Source organism: Camellia sinensis, chromosome 1 (assembly GCF_055761805.1).
Source record: "Camellia sinensis isolate YWXY chromosome 1, ASM5576180v1, whole genome shotgun sequence".
NCBI classification, from domain to species: domain Eukaryota; kingdom Viridiplantae; phylum Streptophyta; class Magnoliopsida; order Ericales; family Theaceae; genus Camellia; species Camellia sinensis.
Genome location: NC_138961.1, coordinates 92,440,333 through 92,449,283, shown reverse-complemented (window position 1 = coordinate 92,449,283; position 8,951 = coordinate 92,440,333). Strand labels below are relative to the sequence as shown.

General features: G+C 39.1%; 1 long non-coding RNA gene across 1 annotated transcript; it reads right to left on the bottom strand.

Annotated features, from left to right (window-relative positions):
* Positions 1–1,609: 1,609 nt before the first annotated feature.
* LOC145789854 (uncharacterized) lies at positions 1,610–6,157 on the bottom strand. Its single transcript, XR_014328282.1, has 2 exons — positions 5,744–6,157; positions 1,610–1,997 (listed from the first exon to the last, which is right to left on the bottom strand). It is a non-coding gene; the product is annotated as an uncharacterized LOC145789854 (long non-coding RNA).
* Positions 6,158–8,951: the final 2,794 nt, after the last annotated feature.

The following is an 8,951-nucleotide window of genomic DNA, read 5'->3' as shown; positions in this document are numbered from 1 at the left end:
CACTGCGTGCGTAGTGAAACCCTAGCTCCTGACAAAATAGGACAGGGAAACCCTACCCTAAGATAGGGGCATTTTGGCTCTTACTTGCTTGATATGTGCTGTTAGAGTGTGTCTTTACAGGTTGTATGTATCAGTTTGCAAGTCTGGGTATCAGTCTGAGGACATCAGTATTTGGGGGTATCAGATTTGAGGCAGTGGTTTGGGGGTAGCGATCAGTGTTTGAAAATAGTTCTTTCAGCTTGTGATTATCAACTGTGTGTTGTGTTTATTTAAGCCAAAATGCTGCCCATTTTTCTGCTTGTTGTTTCCTTATCTTGCTTTATTTATCTTTTTGGCAAGGTAGTATAGCATCATTGCTTCCGAAGAGGCAGTTTCCCCCAAAGCACTCTGGGTTAGAGGTAGAAGGCTTCATCGATCCAAGGATCTAGTTGACGGACAAGCAGTGTTCTTTTCATTACCCTCGGTTACAAGATGGAGGGCAGTTAGGTAGAGAGTATCGGTACAACAGTTGTTGGTTCAATGATCATTGTCCACCCCACCAGTGAGTAGTCGGGCTGAGGTTTCCATTTCTACCACAGAGAGAGATACATCTGCTTAGTTAGATTAGCACTTTATGGCAAGTATGGAGGACATGATGCATCAGCTCCAAGAGACCATGCAAGCCATGCAGCGGGGTGCGTCAGGTTGAGGTTGTGGCTCAACAGACAGAGTTGATTGCTAGACTTCAGCAATAGTAGCAACCACAACAAGCTGGAGCATCTGCTTTGCATCCACTCCCACCCCCACCTAGAGTTTCAACACTCGGGGATACTGCAAACATCCAGGAAGATACAGACGCCCCAACAGGACCAGTTCCGCCACTAGTTCTACCGCAGATTTCAAAGACACCGGCCTTCTCAACAGATACACCGTTTGAATCTGAGATGGATCCAACCGCTCTAAAGATGAGTAAGCTTGCACTACAACAAAAAAGGTCTTTGGTGACAGACTGATTTTGTCTCCAAACATCAAAATTTCGTCACTAAAGTGATCTGTGACGAAAAAAATTTGTCACCACGTTCGTGGCCTATACGTCGTCACAAAAAGTACCTGGTGACGAAAAACAGTTTCGTCACCTATTTTTCATTTTTGGCGACGAAATGTTTCGTCTCCAAATGTTGAATTTTTCGTCCTCTAAAACACCAATTTCGTCACCAAAACTAAATAATATTTTATTTTAATTGTTTTCTACGACGAAATATTTCGTCACCAAATATATTTTTGTGACCAAAGTTTTCCTCACCAATGATATAGATTAAGGTGACAAAAAAATTCGTCACTAAAATGTGCAAAAAAGAAAATTATTCAATGACAAAAAACATTTTGTCACCAAATATTTCAATTTAGCGACGAAATATTCAGCAAATGTGACGAAATTATTTGTTTCATACTATATCATTAGTGACAAAATTATTCGTCATGTTTTTTGAAAACTTATAGCAACATTTTTTATTTCGTCACTAATAAAAATTAAAAATTTTGAAAATGAGGGTACTATTTTCTTCCGAAATTTTTTCTTTTCAGTAACAATTCCCTGCGCATTTCAATAACCTGTTCAATAAAATATCTATTACAAATCAATACAAAAATCTGTTCATTATCATAAACATCACAATCGAATTTTAGCTCTATCCACAAAAATACAACATGAATTGCATGCGGATTATAAACATGTCTCCTAATATCCACAAAAACGTTTACTAATATCCACAAAAATATAATATCAACCATATGCAGATTACCAAACACATCTCCTAATATCCAACAAAAAATATGTCTACTAATATCAACAAAAATAAAATATCAAGGGCGGATTACCAAACATGCCCCTTAATACTAACAAAAATATAAAATTTACAACACAACCAAAATACATGTAAGGTAATATGAACAAAAACACAAAATGAGCTACCATTGGCCCTCCAAATTACCAAACACGTCCATATCAAATCTCGAATCTGCAAAAAAATGAAAAAAAAAAAAAAAAAAGTTAGACAATTATTATCTTATCTATAACATATACAATTTAACATGCATTTTTAGACTTAGTTTTCAAACCGGGAGTCCCGTGCTAGTTCCGTAAGTTTCCACAACTCACATTGGTCCATCCCGAGGTGTTTGAGGTGTTTCCCGGGCCATCTCGTGGCTGTTGCACAATTTTCGCCCCCGAAGGCCTATTTTCAAGCTTAAGTGTGAAAAAGTGCATTTTTGGACTTAGTTTTCAAACCAGGAGTCCCGTGCTAGTTCCGTAAGTTTCCACAACTCACATTGGTCAATCCCGAGGTGTTTGAGGTGTTTCCCGGGCAGTCTCGTGGCTGTTGCACGATTTTGGCCCCCGAAGGCCTATTTTTGAAGCTTAACTGTGGAAAAGTGCATTTTTGGACTTAGTTTTCAAACCGGGAGTCCCGTGCTAGTTCCGTAAGTTTTCACAACTCACATTGGTTCATCCCGAGGTGTTTAAGGTGTTTCCCGGGCTGTCTCGTGGCGGTTGCACGATTTTCGCCGCCGAAGGCCTATTTTCAAGCTTAAGTGTGAAAAAGTGCATTTTTGGACTTAGTTTTCAAACCGGGAGTCCCGTGCTAGTTCCGTAAGTTTCCACAACTCACATTGGTCAATCCCGAGGTGTTTAAGGTGTTTCCCGGGCCATCTCGTGGCTGTTGCACGATTTTGGCCCCCGAAGGCCTATTTTTGAAGCTCAACTGTGGAAAAGTGCATTTTTGGACTTAGTTTTCAAACCGGGAGTCCCGTGCTAGTTCCGTAAGTTTCCACAACTCACATTGGTCAATCTCGAGGTGTTTAAGGTGTTTCCCGGGCCGTCTCGTGGCGGTTGCACAATTTTGGCCCCCGAAGGCCTATTTTTGAAGCTTAACTGTGGAAAAGTGCATTTTTGGACTTAGTTTTCAAACCGGGAGTCCCGTGCTAGTTCCGTAAGTTTCCACAACTCACATTGGTCAATCCCGAGGTGTTTGAGGTGTTTCCCGGGCAGTCTCGTGGCTGTTGCACGATTTTGGCCCCCGAAGGCCTATTTTTGAAACTTAACTGTGGAAAAGTGCATTTTTGGACTTAGTTTTCAAACCGGGAGTCCCGTGCTAGTTCCGTAAGTTTTCACAACTCACATTGGTCCATCCCGAGGTGTTTAAGGTGTTTCCCGGGCTGTCTCATGGCGGTTGCACGATTTTCGCCGCCGAAGGCCTATTTTCAAGCTTAAGTGTGAAAAAGTGCATTTTTGGACTTAGTTTTCAAACCGGGAGTCCCGTGCTAGTTCCGTAAGTTTCCACAACTCACATTGGTCCATCCCGAGGTGTTTAAGGTGTTTCCCGGGCCGTCTCCTGGCGGTTGCACGATTTTGGCCCCCGAAGGCCTATTTTTGAAGCTTAACTGTGGAAAAGTGCATTTTTTGACTTAGTTTTCAAACCGGGAGTCCCGTGCTAGTTCCGTAAGTTTCCACAACTCACATTGGTCCATCCCGAGGTGTTTAAGGTGTTTCCCGGGCCGTCTCGTGGCGGTTGCACGATTTTGGCCCCCGAAGGCCTATTTTTGAAGCTTAAGTGTGACATTGTTTGAAACACGGGGTAGGGGCATCATCACTCTAGAGATTTATAATTAAATAAAACAAAAAATGCCATTGCATGAGATGCTAACACAGCTCAATGAGCTTCTCACATGCCAAAAATGCCTTAAGCTTCAACTAGCTGATTTTATTTTGCTGTCCATCAGCCAAACAAGTTACAGAAAGAATACATGCACACGTAACAAAAATAAATTGATGTGCACTTAGCAACAATAACATGAGCTTGAGGATGTGCCGAAAACCCTCCATGCGCTGCCTCTATTGGTATGGGCTTGGGGAGAACCTATTGGGTGGAGAAAGGTTTTTGGCATATTTCCTAAGAAACGTACCACCAAAGCTCAGGTGGACCTCTCTTAAAATTTTAGTTTCTAGTAATAAGGAAAAGCATATATTCAATGAACATGTGGCAAGTCACTTGCCATCACACATTGTGGAAATACAATATGTTTGCTTCTTAAACATTTGGGAAACAATTTTCTCAATGTTTCCCTGACAGTAATGGAAGTCCAAAAATGTACTAGACAGTTAATTATCTTTTATAGATTATGCAAAAGACCCTCTTCAGCAGGTTCATGAATACTCCTACATTATGCAAAAGACCCTCTCGATTTGCAAATGTAAAAACTGGCAATGCCTGCATTAACCATTTTTAAGGTTAGAATGGCCTATTCACAAGCATACTTAACGCTACTTGTATACTCCTAGAAACTAGCACACTCCTTAGATTTGTGCCCTAATTTAAAATTGAAACTTCATGGGAAAATGCTTCTAAGTTCTAAGACTCTCCTCACTATAACCAATATAGCGAATATCTTAACAAGAGTGATGTTCAAATTTCTTGATAATGTGACTCACACACCCCAGATGTGTCTAATATTATCGCTAAAGAAAGATATGACATGCATTATCAACAAAACTGAAGTATGAGAAAATTTCTAATATAAAAAAAGGACACAGTAATAGAGAATTAACAACAATAAACATGGTAATATGGTTCATATACATGACATGATGGAGCTTCTTCCATATTTTGCAATTGCAAATACAAAAATCCAGATAATTAACTTTATTTTCGTCTTTTCTTTTGTAATGCACATAAACAAGACACATAAATTTATAATACAGCGCCATGCATGTGTCCTACTTCAAAATGTGTTTGGTCAATGTGTTTATGTTGTGATGTGTCATTCCCGTATCTATGTTACAAGGCACATAGGAACAAGTTCAAAGAAAATTGAAAAATAACCAAAGATTAAATTACTTTGGAGAGGCAACATTTTACACATATCAATCAAACAATAGCATATTTAAAAGAAATGTGTACAAAACCAAGTTTAAAAAGAAAATGATAAGGTGGAAGAAAGTAACAATAATCATAGTTTCAAATGGAACATGGAATTCAATCTAGATGTATTATGATTTAACATTAGATTTATAATATTCAAAAGAAGAAACTTATGTAGATGTCACACACACACACACACACACAATTGTGAGATATTTATGAAATTTAAATAGTAGAAGGATAGCAAAGAGAAAGTTCTTAAGTTGTAGTTGTGTCTCAACTAAAATTTTCCCCTCATATAGTGAAATTACTTGTGACCCTGTGGTTCAAATACCCTAATCCTCTTAATTTTATCTGTCCAAATCAAACAAGATCTTAAGTCAGATGCATATACTTTGAGCTTACTCTTCCAAGTAGAAATCCTTCATGAAGAATGGAATATGACTCAATTGAAATAAGATAAATTGTTAGTGGCCACTACTTGCGTATTATAACTTTGTTGTTGACTACAAATGGAATTAAAAAAACAAGAGTAATCAACCCAAATGCATAGCAATGTATCAATTGTCTAAGCTAGTGTGTTTTCAAAGTGACAAAAACAGGCAAGGTTCTAAATAACACATAACATATTGTTGTACATGTTTACATTGTTCCCATCCTCGATATTCACAATCACACAATTCAGCGGGTAAAGAAAGAATTACGTTTTAACTGGTTGACAGATAAATAAATGTTACACAGTAAGGATTATTTCTAAAAAATCATAAATGAAGAACATTCAGACTTCTACAAATACAGAGAACAGAAATTTGTTATAAAAATGAGAAGTTAAACAATCGAAATAACACCTTCAAAGAGCAACACATCACAGCAACTGAGTGATGCCAAAGTGTTTTGAGAATCGATTCACGTCCTTCATTAACAAACCTAAAAAGCACCTGTCAAAGAAGCAATCAACGAACCTAGAATGTAAGAAATTTGTTAACTGGTGTCCTTAACTATCATGTACACTAACACTTGTCATGTACATCAAATGTCCAAAGTGCTTCTATAACTTAAGTATCAGAAGATATGTTGCTAGTAAGTCCAGTTCACTCACAAATAATAAGTTGCGTCAGAGGTGGTCAAATGTACTAAAGCAGTGTTGTCCAAGCTTCTAAGAAAAACTACGGAGATTTGATAAGGATGGTCTAAACAGTCCTATATTATTTTAATGTTACCTTAACAACATATTTTCTTAACCATAGATTACCAATTCAAATTAAAACATACTGGAATACTTTTCTGAAGAAAATTATCATTGCTTCCACATAAAAACCAAACCAGCCTCTTCATGTATACATCTATATATCCATTATAGAAGTACCAAAAAATAATCAATAAACTCCAAAGAAAGGAACTTTATAACCAAAAAATAGATTTACTCTAATCTTTCCTTATTGAATCTAGCATGACTCAACTTAATTACAAAAGTCAAACTAAAATTCTCATCACCATAAAATAGCTTCCATGCATGATTTTATAAAGGACTGAATATCAGTTTCCTTATGGTAAATTTCACTATTCTGGCCAGCATGAAGAATGTCAATTGTAAGCAATGTTTCTCACCTCACACTCATAGGAAAATGCATTCAAAAATGAATTATAATTATGACATGGACTCCAACATGTTGCACTCAAGTAAGAACCATTTCTAAGTTGCAAAATAAATTATTTGAAAACACACATGTAGCTGAGACAGATCCAACGAGCAAGTGTGGGTGCTTCTGGAGGGACTGGGGGTGGCCACAAACTAACATCAAAAATAAAACGAGAAGGGTAGGGTGCCAATGCCACCCTCTGAACAGATGCTATGAGTGAATATAAAGGATGGAAAGGTGTCCTCAAAGTCGAAGACCAAATGGAGTCTAGAGAAACTAAGAAATGGATAAAATAAAAAATTAAAAAAAAATTAAAAAATCCTAGATAAAAAGCAGATTATACAGGTGTAGTGAATACCTTCACGAGTAATCAATGTACAGAATTTGAACCACCATAAAAAGTATTTGGCTGTCCATCATATTAACAATCATTCAGGCTCACAATAATAAAACCAAGCAACACCAGTAACAAACCAGCCTCACCAAACTTGGCATATGGAGACCAACCAGTTGCACTCCTATTTTCTACATAAAACCAAGCAACACCAACAACAACAGAGATAACCACCAAGCCTCATAGCAGCTAATCAATTAAACTACAACCTCAAATCGGAGCATACCAGCATACCACAACCTCAAAACAGAGTAGGAGCAAATCGCATTCAACAATTTACCCAAATGGAAATCGAAAAAAAAATGAGGGAAATCGCATACAAATCTTTATTCACAAAAAGTGTACATATATATATAGAAAAGAAGATACCTGGTGCGAAATGGATGGAGAAGAGTGCTTCCGGTGGTGTCGCATCAATGAAGAAAAATGAACGGAGAAGAGGGCTTTCGGTGGTGCGATTCGAACGAAGAGAGAGGGCTTCCGGTGGTGCAATTCGGACAGAGAGATAGGGTTTTCGGCAGTGCTCGTGTGCATGTGAGAGGGCAAGGAAGAGATCGATGAGAGGGTTTCACGAGCTCAGACCAGAGAGAGAGAGAGACAGACAGACTGGGTGAGAGAGTGAGAGAAATAGTGCGAGAGAGAAGAGTGAGAGAAATAGTGCGAGAGAGAAGAGTGATTTGGGAAGACAAAACGGCGTCGTTTTGTCTCCTTGAATTATAGGTGACGAAAATATGTTATCTCTGAAAATTTTTATAGTGGTGACGAAAGTTTTCGTCTCTAATATGGGTGCCGAAATTTTCCACCAAATTTCTAAGGGCGGGAATTTGTTTTGTGACGAAAAATAAAATTTAGCGATGAAAAAAAATTTCGTTACCTATTATTTTATTTATTTTATGCATTTGGTGACGAAATTTTGTTTTCGTCTCTAAAAATAGTATAATTAGAGACGAAATCTTATTTTCATCACTAAAACATGTATATTTGGAGACGAAATATTTTTTCGTCATGAGTTTTCGTCACCATAGACCTTTTTTGTTGTAGTGTTGAAAATCTATTTAAACCGGCCCAGGGGGTCAATTCCAGTCCAGACATAGAGGATGGTTACATTGATTCGGCGGTAACATTGCCAGACAGATTCAAGATGCCCTACATAGACCGTTTTGACGGATCGGGTGACCCTATGGTTCCTCTGAGGTTGTTCTCGGATATTTTGCGCCTGATGGGCTTGACGAGACTCCAGAAACTATCACTCTTCGGCCGGACCTTGTCGGGTATTGCGGCCATTTGGTACGCCAAGCTGGAGGACTAAATGAAAAGAACCTGGGAGGAAATGACTGAGGCCTTCGTCGCACAATATTCATACAACACCCAGATTGAGGTCATGACCCGTGATCTTGAAGCGACTAGGCAAGAGCCGAAAGAAGGCTTTTCTTACTTTGTCCCTCGTTGGAGGGCCAAGGCCTCCATGATGACAACTCGACCATTGGAGAAGGATCAGATAAGGATGGTTGTGCGTAACCTCCAACCCAAGCTGATACAGAAAATGATCGTCTTACTCCTCCCCACCTTTGCGCACTTATATGAGATTGGGGTACAGATTGAGGGCACTATGAAGCAAGGTCTGATTGATCATGAGAGAGAGCAGCCCAAGAGGGCGTTTACTTGCGGTTCGAATGCAGGTACCAGCAGTAGTGCAGCCGCCAGAACTTCTGATGTGGGCATGGTCACCACCACCACCCCAAAAACACCTACAGCTACACCCTTCATCGGTGCGTCCGGAACCAGCTCACAAACAACCAGATATCAGAAAAACTTTGAAGCCCCTGGAGCCGCGGCCATTACCAGACAAACTTTCTCCTTTCCATAACTCGGCCAAATACTGTGCCTTTCACTAACAACACGGTCATGACACCGACTCGTGCTACAAACTTCGTCATGAGATTCAGGATCTCATTGACAACAAGGTGATTGTACCTCCAGAAAAACCAAATGTCACTACCAACCCACTCCCACCACATAACC